Source organism: Pelophylax lessonae (genome assembly GCF_965119305.1).
Source record: "Pelophylax lessonae genome assembly, chromosome: 2".
Taxonomy (NCBI): domain Eukaryota; kingdom Metazoa; phylum Chordata; class Amphibia; order Anura; family Ranidae; genus Pelophylax; species Pelophylax lessonae.
This window is the reverse complement of record NC_138769.1, coordinates 665,749,651-665,773,501: the sequence shown is the minus strand read 5'-3', so window position 1 is coordinate 665,773,501 and position 23,851 is coordinate 665,749,651. Positions and strand designations below refer to the sequence as shown.

The 23,851-nt window shown below is 45.7% G+C and overlaps 1 protein-coding gene across 1 annotated transcript in view; it reads right to left on the bottom strand.

Moving 5' to 3' along the window:
* Window positions 1-23,851, bottom strand: part of GUCY1A2 (guanylate cyclase 1 soluble subunit alpha 2) — a 376,801-nt gene that overhangs the window by 343,451 nt on the left and 9,499 nt on the right. The gene's annotated exons all lie outside the window — the stretch shown is intronic.

Genomic DNA, 23,851 nt, shown 5'->3' with positions numbered 1-23,851 from the left:
GGACTCCGAGTGACGCAATGACGGCACGCCTCCCTTCTGACGCGTTTCCTCCAATAGGGCTTCGACTGAGATCTGAGATCTCCCTCTAACCCTTACATGGACCCGTCTTAATCCAGCGATGTTGCAGGAGTGTCTAAGCTGCCTGGGACTCCCCTTCTGATTGGCTGAGACAATCAATCAAAACCATTTAGCCAATCAGGTGAGAGAGGGGACGGGGCGGGGGCTGATTTGCAGCTCTGTGTTTGAGTGCAAGCTGCTTGCTCTAGGGGCACTCAACAGGTGGGAGGGGCAGGAGAGTCGAAGAGGGACCCGAGAAGAGGAGGATCTGGGCTGCTCTGTGGAAAACAAACAGCACAGAGGAGGTAAGTATAACATGCTTGTTTGTTTTTTTAAGAGAGTTAAAAACTCATCAGATTACAACAGTTTTGGATCTGTCAGGATCGTTCATCAGGTATAACAAGCATGAAATATACTCTTTATATAACACATTTCAATGGAAATTAGCAACACCTGAATCACTTCAATTAGGATACAATTAGGATACAATTAGGATACAATAAAGCCCCTATCACATGGGCTTTCCCATCGGGTCTGCCTGTCAGTTTTTCAGGCGGACCTGATCGGATGCTCCATGCACCTCTATGGAGCAGCGGATGTCAGCGGTGACATGTCAGTTGACACCCGCTGCTATCCAATATAATCCTGTCCGTGAAATCTGGATGGATGGAAACCCTATTTTCCGTCTGGAGGATCGGATTAGATAAGATCGGATGAAAACAGACAGGCGGTCCGTTTTCATCCAATCTTCTATAGAGGAGAGCGGGGATCTAACAGGTCCGTCTCTGCAAAGTAAGTGGAGACGGGGATGTCATCCACCTGCTCAGCGGGGATCAACGGATCAATCCCCGCTGAGCAAAACGGAGTCCGCCGAGCGCACCGCTCGTGTGAAAGGATCCTTAGGATATAATGCAATCGAACACAGCAGCTAATATTCAGGGGACAAATAATATAACAGTGTCTCTGGTTACTTCATATAGATACCTGTAAAAAATAAAAACAACAACTATAACAATATTTACAAAAACAAATGTAAATCCTAATCTTTATTCAACCCCTTAGGATAAATAGTATCTAATTGTGAAATCCATTCCACTTCCCTCTATCTCAGTTTCGATTCTCTATTTCCACCTCTCCTCTACCATGGAATGTGATCAATTGCCATGAATCTAAGCTGGGCTATAGTATACTCATAGTGTATAAAATGTTTAGCAACTGGTAATTCAGACTATGGAAAGCTAATAGAGGATTTGTGCTGGGATTTCCTATCTTTAATTTTCTGAGTGGTCTCCCCCACATAATATAATCCACATGGACATTTCAAAATATAGATTACATATGTACTGTGACATGTAAAAAATCCTTTAATGTCAATAGATTTACCTGACTGGGGATGGGTAAATAATGGCGCTTTTCCACTGCATGGAACCGTACCGGTTCGGCACGCTTTTGTGCTCTTCCACTGCTGGTACCGCATGGTATAGGGTCGGAACGGTTCGGTACGATACGGTATAGGTTTGCTTTTCCACTGCATGGAACTGAACGGTACGGTACGGTACGGCTCTGAAAAAACAGTACCTACTCGATTGTGGTTCCAACAGGTACCAAACTGGTACCATATCCCACAATCCTTTGCATGCAGTCACTACTAGCCACTGATTAATCAGAGAATCCCACCCACCCCGTTGTTATCCCACCCACTTAACTTTAGTACTACTTTAGTGGAAAAGCAAACCTATACCGTACCATACCGAACCGTTCCCACACTATACCATGCGGTACCAGCAGTGGAAAAGCAAACCGGGCCAAACAGGGCCGAGTAGAGCCGAGCCGGTACGAGCCGGTACTTGCAGTGGAAAAGTGCCAATAGGTACCCTAAACTATACTAGAACATTGTGCACAAGACAAACAGGGGAAGGAACCATTCCTCTTAGGACCTAGAAATGTGGGTACTCCCATCACTTTCTCATTCTGTTTTTGTAATTATTGTTATAAGTTGTTATTTTTTTACAGGTATCTATATTAAGGAACCAGAGACACTATTATATTATCTGTCCTCTGAATATAAGCTGCTGTGTTTGATTCCATTGTATCCTAATTGAAGTGATTGAGGGGTTGCTAATTTACAGTCCAAAAGAAATGTGTTATATAAAGAATATACGGTATGTAAGTTTGACTTTCATGCTTGTTATACCTGATGAAGGATCCTGACAGATCTGAAACTGTTGTAATCTGATGAATTTGTCACTTTCTTAATAAATCTACAAGGTGCTGCAATGTTTTTCTATACATTGGAGCTTGGAGCATATATGTGTATATGTATGTATATAATACAATTCTATACTTATTATGTATGTATAAAATTGTATTATATTATATTATATTATAAAATACAGTATATTATGGTTTTCTCTGTAAAATTTAGGTAGCATTGGATGCAACATATCCTAAAAATCTTTAATCCCAAGAATGAATACCCTAAGAGCATTCAATCCTATAAGAAAATAGCCTAAGAACATTTAATCCAAAGGTCCAGTTCGCAGCTAGGGGATTAAAAAACAACAAAATGCGTGATGACGTAGAGTCGTAGCCATGCTCGTTGTTATCTTTTTTTTTTTTACTGCTTTATGATTTTAGATTCTTTGCCCATTACTTTAGTGTGGGTCTTTTTGCAAGTGTTATGTCGCTTGTTATAGTGTATCTCAAATAAATATTTTTTGGGATGACACTATGGGCACATATATTTTTAATCTTCCACCATATCCTTCATGCCGATGGAGCAATCCTGATTGGATACGTGCCTGGTACCAGGAATCATCTTGATCAAAGGGATTTACCAAGCACTTTTGACTATTTATGTGATGGTCACTGGATCTGGTCAGAGCAGGGCCAGTGCAGGGATTTTTGCCACCCCAGGCAAAATAAAATTGCCCCGCCCCCCATATGCTCTCCCACCCCCATCCCAAGTTGCTGAAGGGGTTAAAACTTACCTCAGCGCTGGGTCAGGCTCCGCCTACTCTCCTCCCCCACCGACGTTAGCCGGTGGGGGAGACCTAATGTGCATTAGACCTCCCCATAGGAAAGCATTATTCAATGCTTTCCTATGGGGATTTTGGCAATGCTGGAGGTCCTCACATAGCGTGGCTTGCTGTAGCGCTCAGGCGGCACAGCATGAGGAGTGCCGCACTGGCCGGCGGCCAGTGCATTACTGATTCAGGCGCCCCCTGATAAGTTGCGCCCTAGGCGGCTGCCTAGGTTGCCTTAAAGGTAGCGCCGCCCTGTGTCAGAGGCTCATTTATATGGTGTCACTTGTTGGTGGATGCACAGAAAATGGGAGTGTGGGGACACTCATATGATAAACGGATTGTGGATTCAATGTTTGAACTTTAATATTTTAAACACATTTTTAGTGCCTTTGGGGATTGGCTCTTATGGACTAACTTTATTTTGTCACACATAACTTTTGTTCGCTTTATAACCTTTTTTGTCGCTTTATATATTTATCACTTTGTTTTTTATTTAATTTATTGTATTGGTGTATCGCTGCATCACTTGTTTTTTTTTTTTTATTATTTATTTATTTAGCGCTACTTTCTTGTATTTTTATGTTCTTTTAAAAGTTAAAAATGGCAAAAAATTGTAGCCCCCCCCCCCCCCCCCAGAATGCAATTCTAATTTCTTTTAATTAACAATGTAGGCGGGTAAGTGCGTATCTGTGCACATATGCATATATACATATAAAACACTGACTGCAATGCAGATTTCTGTATTTATTTATTTTTTTTTTACTAAAGGCAGCTCTAGTTTACGTGCCTGTGTGTGAGGCACATTACAAACAATGGTGTGCATTTACATCAGTAAAAAAATTGCCTGTATGCCCAAATGTGAAAACCTCTCACTCCTAAAGTTGGTAAAGCTGAACTCCGGCGTAAGCAAATATTGTCTAAATACCAAAGACGTGTATACTTCCTTGAATCTTGGTTTGCTTTATGTATTTCCTCCAGATCTGTGCAGTAATCCAGCACAAACCTTTGCCTTTGTACAGGAGCTTTCTATAATATAGACCAGTCACTGCTGCTCTCACTCCTTGTGCAGGGTGAAGGGTCTTGTCTCCGCCCCCTCCTGTTGTTTTGTGCAGGCATCCTGTAATGGGTGGGGCCTTCTGGGCCCCTCCCAAAGCTCTGCTATGTGCAGATTATGTGCAGAACAGCAATGATATTACAGCTACTTTTAAAAAGTAATGCAAGTAAGGCATGCAAAGGCATTTGGCGCATGCAAAATTAATTGATATCATTAGTAGCAAATGAAAGCTTTTGTGGAGTTCAGCTTTAAGGCAGCAGACGTCATGATTTCAGCATACTCTACTGTTCTCTATTAGTCATTCATTGTGCCCTTTATAGTGATGGAGTAACATAAGCCTTAATGCTGACTTGGCTCTGCTGGTGGGTGGATTGATCCTCCATTCATTATAGCAAAGAAGTAATTACAAGGTAAGTGTGATGCTTGAATATATAAAATGGCATTAACTTAAAACCCAACAGGAGAATGTGATTTATTTATAGACCATGTCAGATTTTAAATGAAAAGACTTCTTTAAGGGAGAGCCCCGATGACAGCACAAAGTTCAGTAATAACTACACAAAGTGGAAATCCATTTACCTGTATCTGTGGTTTCTTTTTTAAAGTATAACTCCACTTTCATGGAAAAAAACAGCAAATAAAAAAATAATTAAATACAATAGCATATAAATTAGCGACACAAGTCATATTGTATTTAAATGTTATTAAAAATGACCTTTCTTTTTCAATCTGCAGCTCTGTAATTTTCTGTAAAGTGTTAATGCACTATTGCAACCTGGAGGTGTTCTGTACACAGAATGTATACAGAATGCCCCCTAGCATCATCATTTCCTGCTTATGTGATTGGCTCACTGATTTTCCCATAAATCTGCCTAAGATACAAAGGATAGATTTCAGGCATCCCATGCAGCAACATTTTTTTGTAAGATACTCCCAATAGGAAATCACATCTAAAGGGATGCAGACCCTGTAATTTTCCTCATTAGAGCCCTGCAGCTGCAGCAGCTGGTTGATAATTATGAAACCACTCCCATTAGACCCACTTAGCACAGAGGAACAAACAGGGATTTCTTCAGAATAACAAAAAGGTAGGAATCTGCAACAAAGATTGTTAAAATCCAATGTACAGAGATCACCCAGAGGGGAATGTTTTTTTCAACAAAAGTGGAGTTACGCTTTAACATTAATTGAATAACATTTCATTACGTTTTATAATGAAGCTGGGTGCAGCTGGCTGTGATGATTCCTCCACCCATGCTGATCAGCATACAAAGAGAGAAGAGCTGACAGGAGCAGAATCAGCAGGGCAGCAGTGAAGGGCCAATCAGAGGACAGGAGAGTCAGAGCCAATAGGAACACCGGAGAGGTACACTTGCTGTGAAGCAGAGCATCGGGGGAAATGTAGGCCCTAAAGTGGCACTGTATAATAGAAGTGAATAGCTGCCAGAACTAAAGGAGCCAAAATCCCTGCCTACAGAGGAGGAGAGACACGGGGCTGTTTTCCCAGGCAAATCTAGAGACTAAGAAGTCATTGCTGAGGATAAGCTGGGCTGCTCAGATGTGTTGCCTTTGCTGCACCTACACAGTGACTTCCTGTGCCCAAAAGAGCCTGAGGATTGAGCTTCAGAGGGAGAGTGCTTGCTGTGCCTAACCCAGAGCTGAGAGACCCGCTGCTGTGACTGCCTATACTAGAGCTGATAGACTGAGTGGAGGACCGGACCTGCAGAGATTGAGCCATGTGGGACCTGACTTCAGATAACTGCAGACTTCCAAGTAATCTTGATCAGGTGCCTAGGTACCAGAGGGGTGAGCTAAACATCCGTGTTTATCTTAGCACTGACACAGTTCATGCATAAAGTGACAGCTACATGTGTACTAGCTACAGAAGGGCCCCACCAAAAGCCAGCCAACAATGAAAATTAGGTGCTTGGTACTTTGCCGTTACTTCTGGGGTATACTTTGGTCAGGAAAGCATATACTCACCCATTATTAGGGCTGTGCGCATACTGTGCAAACAAGGACCTTATTTTCCGAATTATTTGATGCTGTTACTCTAGTTTAGTCTAGTCTAGCTATAGTTTGATTTGACATTGCTATAGCTAAGTTACTGCCAGCTTATAGGTCCGGGCTCATTTACTTAGTATGATATCCTTAAAACTGTTTATTTGCTTGTTGAATGATTTCTCCATTGTTTGACTGCATTTCTTCAATACATTCATTTCATTGACCACCAGTCACTTGGGCCATTTCCAGTGTAGTGTTATTGAGTATAGCTTACTAACGCCTAAAGGAGTTGTAAAGGCAGAAGGGTTTTTTATCTTAATGCATTCTATGCATTTAAATAAAAAACCCTGTGTGCAGCAGCCTTCCCAGCACCCCTCATACTTACCTGAGCCCCCTTTCTGTCCAGAGATGTCCACGAATGTCTCGGCTGTCCCAGACTCTCGCTCTTGATTGGCTGAGACACAGCAGTGGCGCCATTGGCTCTCTCTGCTGTCATTTAAAGTCAGTCAGCCAATAAGGAGAGAGAGGGGGCAGGGTCAGGCCACAGCTCCATGTCTGAATGGATACACGGGGCTGTTACTCGGCTCGATTGCCCCCATAGCAAGCTACTTGCTGTGGGGGAGTTAGCAGGAGGAAGGGGCCAGGAGAACCGAAGAGGGACCCGAGAAGTGAAGGATCCGGGCTGCTCTGTGCAAATCCCCTGCACAGAGCAGGTAAGTATAACATGTTTGTTATTTTTCTTGAAAAAAAAAAAAACGAGACTTTACAATCACTTTAGAAAGCAGCTCCAGGCTCCTTCAGAAAAAAATTAAAGTCAGCAGCTACAAAAACTGTGGCTGCTGACTTTTAATATAAGGACACTTAGCTGTCCAGAGATGTCCTCACCCTCACGTCAATCAGCTTCGGGTGCAGGCGCCGGCATCTCTAGTTAGGGAAACAGGAAGTGAAGTCTTGCAGCTTCACAGTCTGTTTACTGCGCATGAGCAAGCCGCGATGCACCTTTGTGAATGGTACCGTAGTCTTCTGGGACCTGTGATGTGTCCCAGAAGATTTCAGGGGATTGCCACAGACATCTGAGCCGGAAGTGGGAGTGGGTACCTGTCAAAACCAGGTACCTGCTCCCCACCCCCTCCCCCCCACAAAGTGGCAAATGTGGCAGTGGAGGGGGGGGAGGGTGCAAACAAGAGGAGCTTCTTCTTATCGGTGGAGCTCCACTTTAAGTTACACAGGTGTGAACGACCTTATCCCCATAACCGGGTGTGCCAGAGGGGACTGAACAGCTTTAAGAGTTGTGGCAGAACAGAGAACCCATCACCACCAGGAGCTCCTGTAGGGGTAACAGCTATAATAGCAAAAAAAAAACTTTCTCAGACAAATAACCTTTTTCTGTGGGTTCCAAGCAACAAACAATCCATCGCACACAATGCAGACGATGAAGCAAAGCTAACATTCCCTGGGGTTCTTACTGTCCTCAAAAATAATATTCTCCTTTGATAACATACAGCAAGCAGTCATACTGTAGCATGTTCAACAGCATTTTTTCACTAGTCAGCTTTTAGTGATACACTCACCAGACCAGTAAAAACTTTGGGATGCACATATAAAAAAAAAAAAATTATATAGCTGTTGCTCTATTAAAACTGCACGTAGGTGCGAATGAGACAAAATCGAATATTCTCCTGTTATAATCTCTCCAATTTGAATGTGTGAATGTGGAAAATACCTAATTTTGGCCCCTATATTGCACTGTGGAGCATACTTATTTTCTATGTTTGTAGCGCCATCTAGTGCCTTAATGTAGCATGGTCACTAGACAGGGCTGAGTTTCTGACAAAATAAGTATGCTCTTTAGTGCTACCTGCTGGCCTCAATTCTGTATTTCCTGCACTCACACATTCAAAATTCAGAGAATATAGCCTGGGAACATTCAATTTTGCCACATTTACACAAAATAAATTTACTTTCAATTTCGGTGGATGAACAGCTAAGCAATTGTTTTATAAATTCACCCCACACCACGTTCTTAAAGTGGTTCTAAAGGCAGAAGGTTTTTACCTTAATGCATTATCTGCAATAAATTAAAAACACTTCTGTGCTACAGGATCCCCCTTATACTTACCTGAGCCTGATCTCCATGCAGCACTTTACCCTAGAGCAGAGGCTCTCTCCCTTCTCACAGGAGAGATTGATAGCAGTGGGGGCCATTGGCTCCTGCTGCTGTCAGTCAAATCTTGTGAGCAGGGGGCAGAGCCCAGTCCAAGCTGTCTTTGTCTATGGCCACAGGCAGCATTGCTCAGGATCAAGCCTGCACCTGTGCCACCATAGGAAGCGCTTTCCTATGGTGGCATACTGAGAAGAGGAGGAGTCAGAAACGCCAGTGGGTGACTTAAGAAGAGGAGAATTGGGGCAAGTATAACATGTTTATTAACCATTTGTTTTTGTTTTTTAACCTTTACATTCATTTTAATAGAGCCCAACAAGCAGGAACAGAACTTGTTTGCTGCAACCCATAGCAAGGAATCAGAAATCAGTTGTGTGGTAATGATTCTCCACCTGCGTAATTACGGCTACATATGTGGCACCCAGCCAGCTGATATGTGTGTACCAGTAGGCACTTTCTATTGTTTACAGACAGATGTGAGGACACTGTCAGTGTCACAGGAAAGCAGAGAAAGAAGGAAAATGAAAATCAGAAATTGGGAAAGGAAAAAAAAGGGGGGGGAAGAGAGGGGAAGAGGAGAAACTCGTCACTCCACCACCTCCGCTGGGCTCAAATATTTCCTTCCAGAATTTCAATCATTAGATCTTAAATCAGTAACTTTTGGTAAGCCTCCGAATAGACAAACTCGTGCCAACAATGCCATTTTTTTAGGAAGTTGTCCTGTAGGCCCTTCTCCCTGGCCATGAGGTCTTCCATCTCGTTTATTTCGGCTACCTTTTTTAGCCAAACGGTCACAGGGTAGCAGCAGAGGTAGGATAGAGTGCCTGTAAGATTGGCTCCGTAACCCGTGATGGTGCAGAAGGAAAAGTGCAGTGTCCAGTCGGAGTCTATGGACAGAGAAGCTCTGGGACACTCCCAAGACCGCAGTCCAGAAGACGGCAAGACCAGAAAATGTGATGAAGAGAGCCCGGTTCCTCTCCACATCTCCAACAAAGGTCCGAGCATCGGGGAAACATTCTATGAATCCTGGTCAATCTGCTTTATCTTACCCTCTATAGCATTTCCGAAATTAGCCCCTTCCTAACTAATGACACCACAAGATAAGATATTAATTCTCTGGTTATCTCCCACCTGGACTACTACAGCCCTCTCCTTGATGGCCTACATCTACACAAACTATCTCCCCACCAGTCTATTATGAATGCTGCTGCTAGACTCATCCACCTTACAGCTTCATCTGCAGATATCACCCAAGTCATCCACTCTGCTCTTCCCAAGATCTCCTTCTCTCTAGCTCTCTCCTCCCCTCCTTCCTTCCTTGCCCCCAGGACTTCTCCTGAACCAGCCCCATGCTCTGAAACTTCCACAATCTGTCAGTCTTTAGGTGCTTCTGAAATCTCATTTAGCCCTGGTTTACACCAGTGCGGTTTTAAAATTGCATTATTTCAGCGCGATTTCAAAGCCACGCATCAGTGCGATTTGCACCTCTGAATTCAGTGCGGCTTATGACTTGGTTTAACAGAAGTCTATGCAAATCGCAATGAAATTGGAAAAAAGTAATGCAGGAACCTTTTTCAGAGTCGCTGCTACATGAGTTTCAGCAATTTGAAGGGTTCCATTGCCAGCAATGGGGTGCGACTTGTCATGCGACTTGGAACTGTCAGATCACATGACAAATTGTATTGGTGTGAACGGGGGTTTATTCAGAGAAGCCTACACTGCTTCCACCTAAAAACCTCCATCAGCTCACCCCCCACAGCTATTACCTTTTGTATCACCTTCCCCTCCTTCTTAGATTGTAAGCTCCATGTCAGGGTCCACCTAATCCTTCTGTATTGAACTGTATTGTAACTGTACTGTCTCCTTTTAGATTGTAGAGTGCGACACAAACTGTTGGTGCTAAATAAATCATGTATAATAAATATTAATAATATTCCTGTTGGGGACTAAGAATATGCATGCATCATACATACTATGTGGAGTAGAACTGGGGAAATCCATAGCGGAGAAGGATCTGGTTGTTCTGGTAGATCATAAGCTTAATAATAGCATGCAATGCCAAGCTGCTGTTTTCAACGCAAGCAAAGTCCTTTCTTTTATTAACAGAGGCATGGACTCCAGAGAGAGAGATATCATGTTGCCCATGTACAAATCATTAGTAAGACCTCATCTGGAATATGCAGTTCAGTTTTGGGCACCAGTTCTTAAAAAGGATATCAGGGAACTGGAGAAAGTGCAGAGAAGGGCAACCAAACTGATAAGAGGCATGGAGGAGCTCAGCTATGAGAAAAGATTAGAGGAACTGAATTTATTCTCTCTTGAGAAGAGGAGATTAAGGGGGATATGATCAACATGTATAAATACATAGGGGGTCCATATAGTGAACTTGGTGTTGAGTTGTTCACTTTAAGGTCAACGCAGAGGACAAGGGGGCACTCTTTACGTCTAGAGGAAAATAGATTTTGTCTCCAAATACGGAAAGGTTTCTTCACTGTAAGAGCTGTGAAAATGTGGAATAGACTCCCTCCAGAGGTGGTTATGGATAGCTCACTAGATTGCTTTAAAAAAGGCCTGAATTATATCCTAGGTGTACCTAATATAAATGGGTACTAATATTTATAGGTAAAGTTGATCCAGGGAATATCCGATTGCCTCTCGGGTAATCAGGAAGGAATTTTTTTTCCCCTGCTGTAGCAAATTGGATCATGCTTTGCTGGGGTTTATTTTCGCCTTCCTCTGGATCAACAGCAGGTATAGGATTGTGTATATGGGATTGTATGGTTGGGTTTTCATTACTATTTTTTTTTTTTTTTTTTGGTTGAACCAGATGGACTTGTGTCTTTTTTCAACCTGACTGACTATGTAACCAAGTGATACTTTTTGAGGACCAGTGACACCAATACACTGATCAGTGCTAAAAAAAAATGCACTGTCGCTGTTCTAATGACACTGGCAGGGAAGGGGTTAACATTGGGGCGATCAAAGGGTTAAATGTGTTCCCTGGGAGTGCTTGCTAACTGTGTGGGGGATGCTTTGACTGGGAGAAGACGGAGATCCGTGTTCCTGCTTAGCAGAAACATAGGATCTCCATCTTCCCCACTGGAAGACCTGAGTGACCAGCCGGCAAATCTGCCAGCTGGTCAGAGTTCCGAACGAAGCTGGATTCGGCTTCAATTGGGTCGCCGAATTGGGTAACCCTGAAGCGAAGTCACAACATCACTTCCGGTTTATTCGGCTGCCAATGGCTCCTTTATATAAAAAAATCATCAGCTTCTCCAGCGGCCTCTCAGATGAGATTTATGGGGGGGGGGTGATAAAAACAGATGGTTGATCTGCGGTCTTACTGCCCCCCCCCCCCCCCTGACCACCCACCTAAAGTCCACAATACAGCTGGAGGGGGCTGTTCAAATGCTGCTGCAAATTGAAATCAATGCCTACCAGAGAGCAGGATCTGTGAGTTAGGTCTGTTCATGGTGCTCAGTGTGTGATTCATCTGGTCTAGGGGAGTGTTTCACACTGGTCCAATAGGGAGGCATATTGGACAGTGGAGAAAATCTGACCAATGGGTACACAGGCTTTGATACAGCCCCAGTGATTGGCACACAATGATTGTCTCGGTGCATTGTGGGGTGTGGTATAAAAGCCAGAAGCACATGTGCTCGGGGTCTTTGGCTGGTAAGCAGAGTCCTGGAGGGAGGGTGGGGCTGCCTCCTCTTCTGTACCAGTGGCACGCGGTCACAGGCAGTCAGCCTGGGGACCAGGAAGGAAGGAGCTGAACCCAGAGGTTCATGAGAGCTGACTGGAGGGGTTGAGGCACTGGAGACCCTCAAAAAACAGTATTGTGAGTACAGGGAATCGTGTCTGGGGGCCTGACCTGAGGGGGGCCACCCCAGTGTAGGATAGTGAGAGGAAGGGTGTCAGCAGTTGGAGTGAAAGGGGGTACTAGGAGTGTATCCCGAAGATAATTCATCCTAACAAGTAATCCTAAATTCATCTAAGTGGCAAGGTGAATCAGCAGCCTGGCTGCATCTTCAGACAGGAGTCCTCACCTATTGTGAATAGTTCAGGTTGGAGTATCCCACTATTCCCTTCTCCCATCCCTAATTTAAATAAAACCACAAAAACAACTACATGCCCTAGACTGTTCATTGACTGAGCCAGAGAGTAAAGAGTTAAATTGTGCATGCTGCAGCTGCTATCAGTAACCCAGGGGGACCTGAAAGTGTAATACCCAGCAGTCCTCAAGGGGGCAGTGCTACACAGACAATGGACAGGTGCAGGGTTTCTCAACCAGGGTTCCTCCAGAGGTTGCTAGGGGTTCCTTGAACAATGAGTCAATCCTGCTTCTTGGAGAAGTTCCCACTGACATCATTGATCTCTTTAGCTATGTGTAAGGGGGTAATTCTTCCCAATGTCCTCAAGTGTAAGGAACATTCTTCCCACTGACCATCACATCAATGTATCATGAGTCATAAAGTAATTTTTATCAGGGGTCCCTGAGACTGGAAAGTTATTTCAAGGGTTCCTCTGTGTTGGAAAGGTTGAGAAAGGCTGGCCTAGTAAGAACCTAACCTTAGGAAGATAGGGAGAGTCAATGAGCAGGGCCGCTGATAGGGGGGGGGGGGGCACCAGCCCTCCTGTATTGGGCCCGGGCACACAGGAGGGCCCCAACAGCATGGGGAATCGGTGCGGTTGGGCAGAGGGGCAATTACAGAAGGAAGCCCTGTGCGGCTCTCTGCAGCAGCTGAAAGCCAGTTTCTCCCCCTCCTGCCAGCTTTCAGCTGCTACCGGGAAAGACACGGACACAGGGCAACATTCCTGTAATTGCTTCTCTGAGGCCGATCCCCCTCCCAGTTCTGCCTGTTCCTGATTACCCCCCATGTGCCCCCCTTTCACTGTTCCGTCCCCCCCCCCCCCCTCCTCCATCCCGCAGCGCTGCAGGCTTCCCTGTCTTGTAAAAAAAAAAAAAAAAATTGTAAAAAAAAAAAAAGAACAACTAAAAATTGTAATAAAAAATCTGTAAAATAAAATAATTGTAATCATTTTAAACTTTTAAAAAATGTAAACAATTAAATAGGGCTAATTCACACAGGTTCTCTGTTATGTGTGTGCCCGCCAATAATGATTTTAGTGTATTTTTAGTGAAAATATTGTCTTGACATATTTGGGGGGTCCCTGCCAGGTAGGCTGTACGGGGCCCCATGATTTCTAACAGCAGCCCTGTTAATGAGCCTGTGGAATTGCAAGCTCTAAAAATGGTGTCACCCTCCTCATGCAGTAACAGAGCAGGGATAGGTAGATCAGGATGAAAATGGTTTAGCAGGTCAGTAATTCCCGTATGCGTGTTTTAGTTCTCTATTTACCTGTTTGCCTTGAGTTGCTTTTTTTTAGGCTGTGATATTTCACATTCTGTTTGCACATTACTCATATTTTATTTAAAAAGAAATCTGCTAAGCACAATACTATTTACAACATCTGCACAGCTTTGTGTCGGAAAAGCTGCAAACACAGCACATCGCTTTTCCTGCTGATATCCTAAGAAATGGAATCTGTCACAGAGAATTTACAAGGAACTGGGCAGAATTTCAGTACAAATGCAGCAGATTTATTCCAAGATCAAGGAGGTGTCAGGGGGGAGACACCCCAGAAATATCAGCAGAAGGTTCCATGATGAATCATAAGAGCTGAGCTATGGTTATGCACTATACATGCTGATCTGGAACAGATGACATATTCAATGTTTACATGTCATCATAGTTCTAGCTGAGAGCCACATAAAAGATATAAGGGAATGGCATGCCCTGTAATATGAGACCAATACACCGTCCAATGTATTAAAGTGATTGTAAACCCCAGACATGAAATATGAACAAAGCATATCCCTCTATAGTGTGTATATGTCTCAATAATGAGCACTACGTGACATTTCTGTTTGCTTTGTTTCTCTGCTATCAGAATGAATTTCTTCTGACAAGTTTTCCTGAAACCAAGAGTAAAAAAGGTGACAGGGGAGGGAGCTCCAGCACACAGCTTGTGATTGACAGCCTCAGCTCTGTTCCTGTGTGAAGGGGAGGCGGGGGGTGTCACTTCCCTCCCATCCAATCAGCTGTCAGAGCTTTCCGCACTGAGCTCTGCACAGTGTAACTTCAGCTCTTCTCCCTGTGTCTCCTGACAGCTCAGACAAGCTTTACAAATTCTGGACTTTGAATGAATGTAGAGAAGAGAAGACTGCAGATAAACAGGTTACAACTTATATAGGAGGATTTGTTTCATCCCTGTGTATCACCTGAGGCCAATTCATTCTCTGGGTATATGTAAAGCTGGATACACACTATACAATTTTCTTTAGATTTTTTTTTCCTTTATATTAACCAAAACCATATAATATGAGGTCAAACCTAAACACTTTCAATCTTGTATGCCATCAGGCCGGCCCTTGCACTACATCATTGAAGGTAAATCTAAAGGAAATTAAACAATAAAAGTTGTATAGTGTGTATCCAGCTTAAGGGTTTACAACCATGTTAAACCCTTCACGTATAAGGGTAAAACAAATCTAAGTCCCGGTTAACACTATAAGCGATGTCAGGCATTGTATGTGATTCGGAGCGCACTGCTCTGCAAATCACATGCCATGTCTGTGCGATGAGAATTCAGCCATACAGATTGTACAGATAGGGGATATTTAACCTGCATGCAGCCGCTGACGTCAGCGGCTCATGTGCTCTGAAGGTCCGGCGGACCTTCAAAGCTCCTTGCTGGCTCCTTGCCGGAAAGTGAAACTCCCACGCGCATGCATGGGAGTGACGTCATCGCGGCTTCGGCCACTCACAGCGCCGGAGCTGCTGAACCAGGAAGAGATGCTGAGGGAACATGTCAGCGTTGTCCAGACGACCATGTCGGGGCTTCGTTCTAAGGTAAGTATTTCATAATGAACTAGTATGCATCGCAAATAGCCGGGGCCTATGAACCCAGAAGGAAGACCAGGTGAAGATGTGAACCCAGAAGGAAGACCAGGTGAAGATGTGAACCCAGAAGGAAGACCAGGTGAGGATGTGGACCCAGAAAGAAGACCAGGTGACAATGTGAACCCAGAAGGAAGACCAGGTGACAATGTGAACCCAGAAGAAAGACCAGGTGACAATGTGAACCCAGAAGGAAGACCAGGTGACAATGGGAACCTAGAAGGAAGACCAGGTGATGGTGGGAACACAGAAGGAAGACCAGGTGACGATGTGAACCCAGAAGGAAGACCAGGTGACAGTGTGAACCCAGAAGGAAGACCAGGTGACTATGTGAACCCAGAAGGAAGACCAGGTGACGATGTGAACCCAGAAGGAAGACCAGGTGATGATGTGAACCCAGAAGGAAGACCAGGTGACAGTGTGAACCCAGAAGGAAGACCGGGTGATGATGTGAACCCAGAAGGAAGACCAGGTGACAGTGTGAACCCAGAAGGAAGACCGGGTGATGATGTGAACCCAGAAGGAAGACCAGGTGACAGTGTGAACCCAGAAGGAAGACCGGGTGATGATGTGAACCCAGAAGGGAGACCAGGTGAAGATGTGAACCCAGAAGGAAGACCAGGTGACAGTGTGAACCCAGAAGGAAGACCAGGTGAGGCTGTGAACCCAGAAGGAAGACCGGGTGAAGATGTGAACCCAGAAGGAAGACCAGGTGAAGATGTGAACCCAGAAGGAAGATCGGTTGAAGATGTAAACCCAGAAGGAAGACCAGGTGAAGATGTGAACTCAGAAAGAAGACCAGGTGACGATGTGAACCAGAAAGAAGACCAGGTGAAGATGTGAACCCAGAAGGAAGACTAGGTGAAGATGTGAACCCAGAAGGAAGACCAGGTGAAGATGTGAACCCAGAAAGAAGACCAGGTGAAGATGTGAACCCAGAAAGAAGACCAGGTGAAGATGTGAACCCAGAAGAAAGACCAGGTGACAGTGTGAACCCAGAAGGAAGACCAGGTGAGGATGTGAACCCAGAAGGAAGACCAGGTGAAGATGTGAACCCAGAAGGAAGACCAGGTGACAGTGTGAACCCAGAAGGAAGACCAGGTGAAGATGTGAACCCAGAAGGAAGACCATGTGAAGATGTGAACCCAGAAAGAAGACCAGGTGAAGATGTGAACCCAGAAGGAAAACAGGTGACAGGGTGAACCCAGAAGGAAGACCAGGTGAGGATGTGAACCCAGAAGGAAGTGTAGAAGAAAGGGGGGAGGGGAAGCCGCTCAGGTGCAAGCCCAACCTGGTGCTGGCTAGATCCGCCATCCGGAAGCATGCATAGTAGGTTTTGAAGCCGCACACAGGTAGATGAAATAAAAGGTGTCTTTATTCTTCAAAAATCATCAAGGACAAACAGACAGTGCGGGAACAGATGAGTCCAAGGTACCTTGGACTCATCTGTTCCCGCACTGTCTGTTTGTCCTTGATGATTTTTGAAGAATAAAGACACCTTTTATTTCATCTACCTGTGTGCGGCTTCAAAACCTACTATGCATGCAACCCAGAAGGAAGACCAGGTGACAGTGTGAACCCAGAAAGAAGACCAGATGACAATGTGAACCCAGAAGGAAGACCAGGTGAAGATGTGAACTCAGAAGGAAGACCAGGTGACAGTGTGAACCCAGAAAGAAGACCAGGTGAACATGTGAACCCAGAAAGAAGACCAGGTGAAGATGTGAACCCAGAAGGAAGACCAGGTGACAATGTGAACCCAGAAGGAAGACCAGGTGAAGATGTGAACCCAGAAAGAAGACCAGGTGATAATGTGAACCCAGAAGGAAGACCAGGTGACAATGTGAACCCAGAAGGAAGACCAGGTGACAGTGTGAACCCAGAAGGAAGACCAGGTGAAGATGTGAACCCAGAAGGAAGACCAGGTGACGATGGGAACCTAGAAGGAAAACCAGGTGATGGTGGGAACACAGAAGGAAGACCAGGTGACGATGTGAACCCAGAAGGAAGACCAGGTGACAGTGTGAACCCAGAAGGAAGACCAGGTGACTATGTGAACCCAGAAGGAAGACCATGTGACGATGTGAATCCAGAAGGAAGACCAGGTGATGATGTGAACCCAGAAGGAAGACCAGGTGACAGTGTGAACCCAGAAGGAAGACCGGGTGATGATGTGAACCCAGAAGGGAGACCAGGTGAAGATGTGAACCCAGAAGGAAGACCAGGTGAAAGTGTGAACCCAGAAGGAAGATCAGTTGAAGAGGTAAACCCAGAAGGAAGACCAGGTGAAGATGTGAACCCAGAAGGAAGACCAGGTGACAGTGTGAACCCAGAAGGAAGACCAGGTGAAGATGTGAACCCAGAAGGAAGACCAGGTGAAGATGTGAACCCAGAAAGAAGACCAGGTGAAGATGTGAACCAAGAAGGAAGACCAGGTGACAGTGTGAACCCAGAAGGAAGACCAGGTGAAGATGTGAACCCAGAAGGAAGACCAGGTGAAGATGTGAACCCAGAAGGAAGACCAGGTGACAGTGTGAACCCAGAAGGAAGACCAGGTGAGGCTGTGAACCCAGAAGGAAGACCGGGTGAAGATGTGAACCCAGAAGGAAGACCAGGTGAAGATGTGAACCCAGAAGGAAGACCAGGTGAAGATGTGAACCCAGAAGGAAGACCAGGTGACAGTGTGAACCCAGAAGGAAGACCAGGTGAGGCTGTGAACCCAGAAGGAAGACCGGGTGAAGATGTGAACCCAGAAGGAAGACCAGGTGAAGATGTGAACCCAGAAGGAAGACCAGTTGAAGATGTAAACCCAGAAGGAAGACCAGGTGAAGATGTGAACCCAGAAAGAAGACCAGGTGACGATGTGAACCCAGAAAGAAAACCAGGTGAAGATGTGAACCCAGAAGGAAGACCAGGTGAAGATGTGAACCCAGAAGGAAGACAAGGTGAAGATGTGAACCCAGAAAGAAGACCAGGTGAAGATGTGAACCCAGAAGGAAGACCAGGTGACAGTGTGAACCCAGAAGGAAGACCAGGTGAGGCTGTGAACCCAGAAGGAAGACCGGGTGAAGATGTGAACCCAGAAGGAAGACCAGGTGAAGATGTGAACCCAGAAGGAAGATCAGTTGAAGATGTAAACCCAGAAGGAAGACCAGGTGAAGATGTGAACCCAGAAAGAAGACCAGGTGACGATGTGAACCCAGAAAGAAAACCAGGTGAAGATGTGAACCCAGAAGGAAGACCAGGTGAAGATGTGAACCCAGAAGGAAGACAAGGTGAAGATGTGAACCCAGAAAGAAGACCAGGTGAAGATGTGAACCCAGAAGGAAGACCAGGTGACAGTGTGAACCCAGAAGGAAGTCCAGGTGAGGATGTGAACCCAGAAGGAAGACCAGGTGAAGATGTGAACCCAGAAGGAAGACCAGGTGACAGTGTGAACCCAGAAGGAAGACCAGGTGAGGCTGTGAACCCAGAAGGAAGACCGGGTGAAGATGTGAACCCAGAAGGAAGACCAGGTGAAGATGTGAACCCAGAAGGAAGATCGGTTGAAGATGTAAACCCAGAAGGAAGACCAGGTGAAGATGTGAACCCAGAAAGAAGACCAGGTGACGATGTGAACCAGAAAGAAGACCAGGTGAAGATGTGAACCCAGAAGGAAGACTAGGTGAAGATGTGAACCCAGAAGGAAGACCAGGTGAAGATGTGAACCCAGAAAGAAGACCAGGTGAAGATGTGAACCCAGAAAGAAGACCAGGTGAAGATGTGAACCCAGAAGAAAGACCAGGTGACAGTGTGAACCCAGAAGGAAGACCAGGTGAGGATGTGAACCCAGAAGGAAGACCATGTGAAGATGTGAACCCAGAAGGAAGACCAGGTGACAGTGTGAACCCAGAAGGAAGACCAGGTGAAGATGTGAACCCAGAAGGAAGACCATGTGAAGATGTGAACCCAGAAAGAAGACCAGGTGAAGATGTGAACCCAGAAGGAAGACCAGGTGACAGTGTGAACCCAGAAGGAAGACCAGGTGAGGATGTGAACCCAGAAGGAAGTGTAGAAGAAAGGGGGGAGGGGAAGCCGCTCAGGTGCAAGCCCAACCTGGTGCTGGCTAGATCCGCCATCCGGAAGCATGCATAGTAGGTTTTGAAGCCGCACACAGGTAGATGAAATAAAAGGTGTCTTTATTCTTCAAAAATCATCAAGGACAAACAGACAGTGCGGGAACAGATGAGTCCAAGGTACCTTGGACTCATCTGTTCCCGCACTGTCTGTTTGTCCTTGATGATTTTTGAAGAATAAAGACACCTTTTATTTCATCTACCTGTGTGCGGCTTCAAAACCTACTATGCATGCAACCCAGAAGGAAGACCAGGTGACAGTGTGAACCCAGAAAGAAGACCAGATGACAATGTGAACCCAGAAGGAAGACCAGGTGAAGATGTGAACTCAGAAGGAAGACCAGGTGACAGTGTGAACCCAGAAAGAAGACCAGGTGAACATGTGAACCCAGAAAGAAGACCAGGTGAAGATGTGAACCCAGAAGGAAGACCAGGTGACAATGTGAACCCAGAAGGAAGACCAGGTGAAGATGTGAACCCAGAAAGAAGACCAGGTGATAATGTGAACCCAGAAGGAAGACCAGGTGACAATGTGAACCCAGAAGGAAGACCAGGTGACAGTGTGAACCCAGAAGGAAGACCAGGTGAAGATGTGAACCCAGAAGGAAGACCAGGTGACGATGGGAACCTAGAAGGAAAACCAGGTGATGGTGGGAACACAGAAGGAAGACCAGGTGACGATGTGAACCCAGAAGGAAGACCAGGTGACAGTGTGAACCCAGAAGGAAGACCAGGTGACTATGTGAACCCAGAAGGAAGACCATGTGACGATGTGAATCCAGAAGGAAGACCAGGTGATGATGTGAACCCAGAAGGAAGACCAGGTGACAGTGTGAACCCAGAAGGAAGACCGGGTGATGATGTGAACCCAGAAGGGAGACCAGGTGAAGATGTGAACCCAGAAGGAAGACCAGGTGAAAGTGTGAACCCAGAAGGAAGATCAGTTGAAGAGGTAAACCCAGAAGGAAGACCAGGTGAAGATGTGAACCCAGAAGGAAGACCAGGTGACAGTGTGAACCCAGAAGGAAGACCAGGTGAAGATGTGAACCCAGAAGGAAGACCAGGTGAAGATGTGAACCCAGAAAGAAGACCAGGTGAAGATGTGAACCAAGAAGGAAGACCAGGTGACAGTGTGAACCCAGAAGGAAGACCAGGTGAAGATGTGAACCCAGAAGGAAGACCAGGTGAAGATGTGAACCCAGAAGGAAGACCAGGTGACAGTGTGAACCCAGAAGGAAGACCAGGTGAGGCTGTGAACCCAGAAGGAAGACCGGGTGAAGATGTGAACCCAGAAGGAAGACCAGGTGAAGATGTGAACCCAGAAGGAAGACCAGGTGAAGATGTGAACCCAGAAGGAAGACCAGGTGACAGTGTGAACCCAGAAGGAAGACCAGGTGAGGCTGTGAACCCAGAAGGAAGACCGGGTGAAGATGTGAACCCAGAAGGAAGACCAGGTGAAGATGTGAACCCAGAAGGAAGACCAGTTGAAGATGTAAACCCAGAAGGAAGACCAGGTGAAGATGTGAACCCAGAAAGAAGACCAGGTGACGATGTGAACCCAGAAAGAAAACCAGGTGAAGATGTGAACCCAGAAGGAAGACCAGGTGAAGATGTGAACCCAGAAGGAAGACAAGGTGAAGATGTGAACCCAGAAAGAAGACCAGGTGAAGATGTGAACCCAGAAGGAAGACCAGGTGACAGTGTGAACCCAGAAGGAAGTCCAGGTGAGGATGTGAACCCAGAAGGAAGACCAGGTGAAGATGTGAACCCAGAAGGAAGACCAGGTGACAGTGTGAACCCAAAAGGAAGACCAGGTGAAGATGTGAACCCAGAAGGAAGACCATGTGAAGATGTGAACCCAGAAAGAAGACCAGGTGAAGATGTGAACCCAGAAGGAAGACCAGGTGAAGATGTGAACCCAGAAAGAAGACCAGGTGACTATGTGAACCCAGAAGGAAGACCAGGTGACGATGTGAACCCAGAAGGAAGACCAGGTGATGATGTGAACCCAGAAGGAAGACCAGGTGACAGTGTGAACCCAGAAGGAAGACCGGGTGATGATGTGAACCCAGAAGGGAGACCAGGTGAAGATGTGAACCCAGAAGGAAGACCAGGTGAAAGTGTGAACCCAGAAGGAAGATCAGTTGAAGATGTAAACTCAGAAGGAAGACCAGGTGAAGATGTGAACCCATAAGGAAGACCAGGTGACAGTGTGAACCCAGAAGGAAGACCAGGTGAAGATGTGAACCCAGAAGGAAGACCAGGTGAAGATGTGAACCCAGAAAGAAGACCAGGTGAAGATGTGAACCCAGAAGGAAGACCAGGTGACAGTGTGAACCCAGAAGGAAGACCAGGTGAAGATGTGAACCCAGAAAGAAGACCAGGTGAAGATGTGAACCCAGAAGGAAGACCAGGTGACAGTGTGAACCCAGAAGGAAGACCAGGTGAGGCTGTGAACCCAGAAGGAAGACCGGGTGAAGACGTGAACCCAGAAGGAAGACCAGGTGAAGATGTGAACCCAGAAGGAAGATCAGTTGAAGATGTAAACCCAGAAGGAAGACCAGGTGAAGATGTGAACCCAGAAAGAAGACCAGGTGACGATGTGAACCCAGAAAGAAGACCAGGTGAAGATGTGAACCCAGAAGGAAGACCAGGTGAAGATGTGAACCCAGAAGGAAGACCAGGTGAAGATGTGAACCCAGAAAGAAGACCAGGTGAAGATGTGAACCCAGAAGGAAGACCAGGTGACAGTGTGAACCCAGAAGGAAGACCAGGTGAAGATGTGAACCCAGAAGGAAGACCAGGTGACAGTGTGAACCCAGAAGGAAGACCAGGTGAAGATGTGAACCCAGAAGGAAGACCATGTGAAGATGTGAACCCAGAAAGAAGACCAGGTGAAGATGTGAACCCAGAAAGAAGACCAGGTGAAGATGTGAACCCAGAAGGAAGACCAGGTGACAGTGTGAACCCAGAAGGAAGACCAGGTGAGGATGTGAACCCAGAAGGAAGACCAGGTGACAGTGTGAACCCAGAAGGAAGACCAGGTGACAATGTGAACCCTGAAGGAAGACCAGGTGAAGATGTGAACTCAGAAGGAAGACCAGGTGACAGTGTGAACCCAGAAAGATGACCAGGTGAACATGTGAACCCAGAAAGAAGACCAGGTGAAGATGTGAACCCAGAAGGAAGACCAGGTGACAATGTGAACCCAGAAGGAAGACCAGGTGAGGATGTGAACCCAGAAGGAAAACCAGGTGAAGATGTGAACCCAGAAGGAAGACCAGGTGACAATGTGAACCCAGAAGGAAGACCAGGTGAACATGTGAACTCAGAAGGAAGACCAGGTGACGATGTGAACCCAGAAGGAAGACCAGGTGACGATGTGAACCCAGAAGGAAGACCAGGTGACGATGTGAACCCAGAAGGAAGACCAGGTGAAGATGGAAGCACCGACAGTGGTGACAGCTTTGTTTTAAGGTAAGTCTGTCATAATGTGCTAGCATGTGATACATGCTAGCACATTATAACCCTGCAGGGGGACCATATTTTTTTTTTTTTTTTAAAGAGAGTTTACTCTCGCTTTAAGGACTCCTTCACATGAGTGGCTGGATGGATGGTACAAGCATACGGTTTAAACTAGGGCATGCAGCCACTGAGGCCCAAGGTTATTTTCTTCATGGCAAAAATGAAATGGCACGTCGCATTTGGCGGGTGATACTGATGCAAAACGCGATCCATCAAGGTGAATGGGCTCACGCCAGAACACAGGTAGTTGCAGTGCTGTGGGTTCGCATTTTCAGGATTAAAACAGGCAGTGTGGAGCTGATATATCACCTTTTCACTGCCTGTCAAAGGTCTCTGAAGAGCGATCCACTGCGACTTGGTTTTCAGAGGGGCAGCAAGGGCTGCTACACGTATGAATGAGCCCTAAGACATACTAACTCTCAGTTATATTCCAACATACATTTTATGTAATTAAGCTGTTTCTGCAATGTGAAATAACTGCGGCGTGAATCATCACTTCAAATACAAAGAAAGGAAGAAGCAGCGCCGGGCTCGCTGGTGTTTGGTAGGAGAAGGACTAATGAGAGAAGACAGCAGAAGAGTGATGACATAGAGGAGGCAGGTAATAGAGTGTAATGATGTTTGTGGGCAGAGTGGGAAAATCAGAATGACAGCAATCTGAGAGGGTGTCAAAAAAGAAGTATGGTGGATGATATTATTAACCTCTCTCTGAAAATGCTAATTTTCTGGCTGTTGGGCTGATCCACTGGCTTTGATTTTTAAGTCACTGCCCGAGAAGTATGCTGATAAGGTCAGTTGCTTGTTACAGGTCAGATGCCAGAGTCATTTTTAAAAATGAAATGTGAAACACAATGACGGACTGGATATCTTCATTTCTCTAATCTGGCACATTGTGTCAGGACACATAGCAACTATTCACTAGAGATGAGTGTAGTCATTTCGGA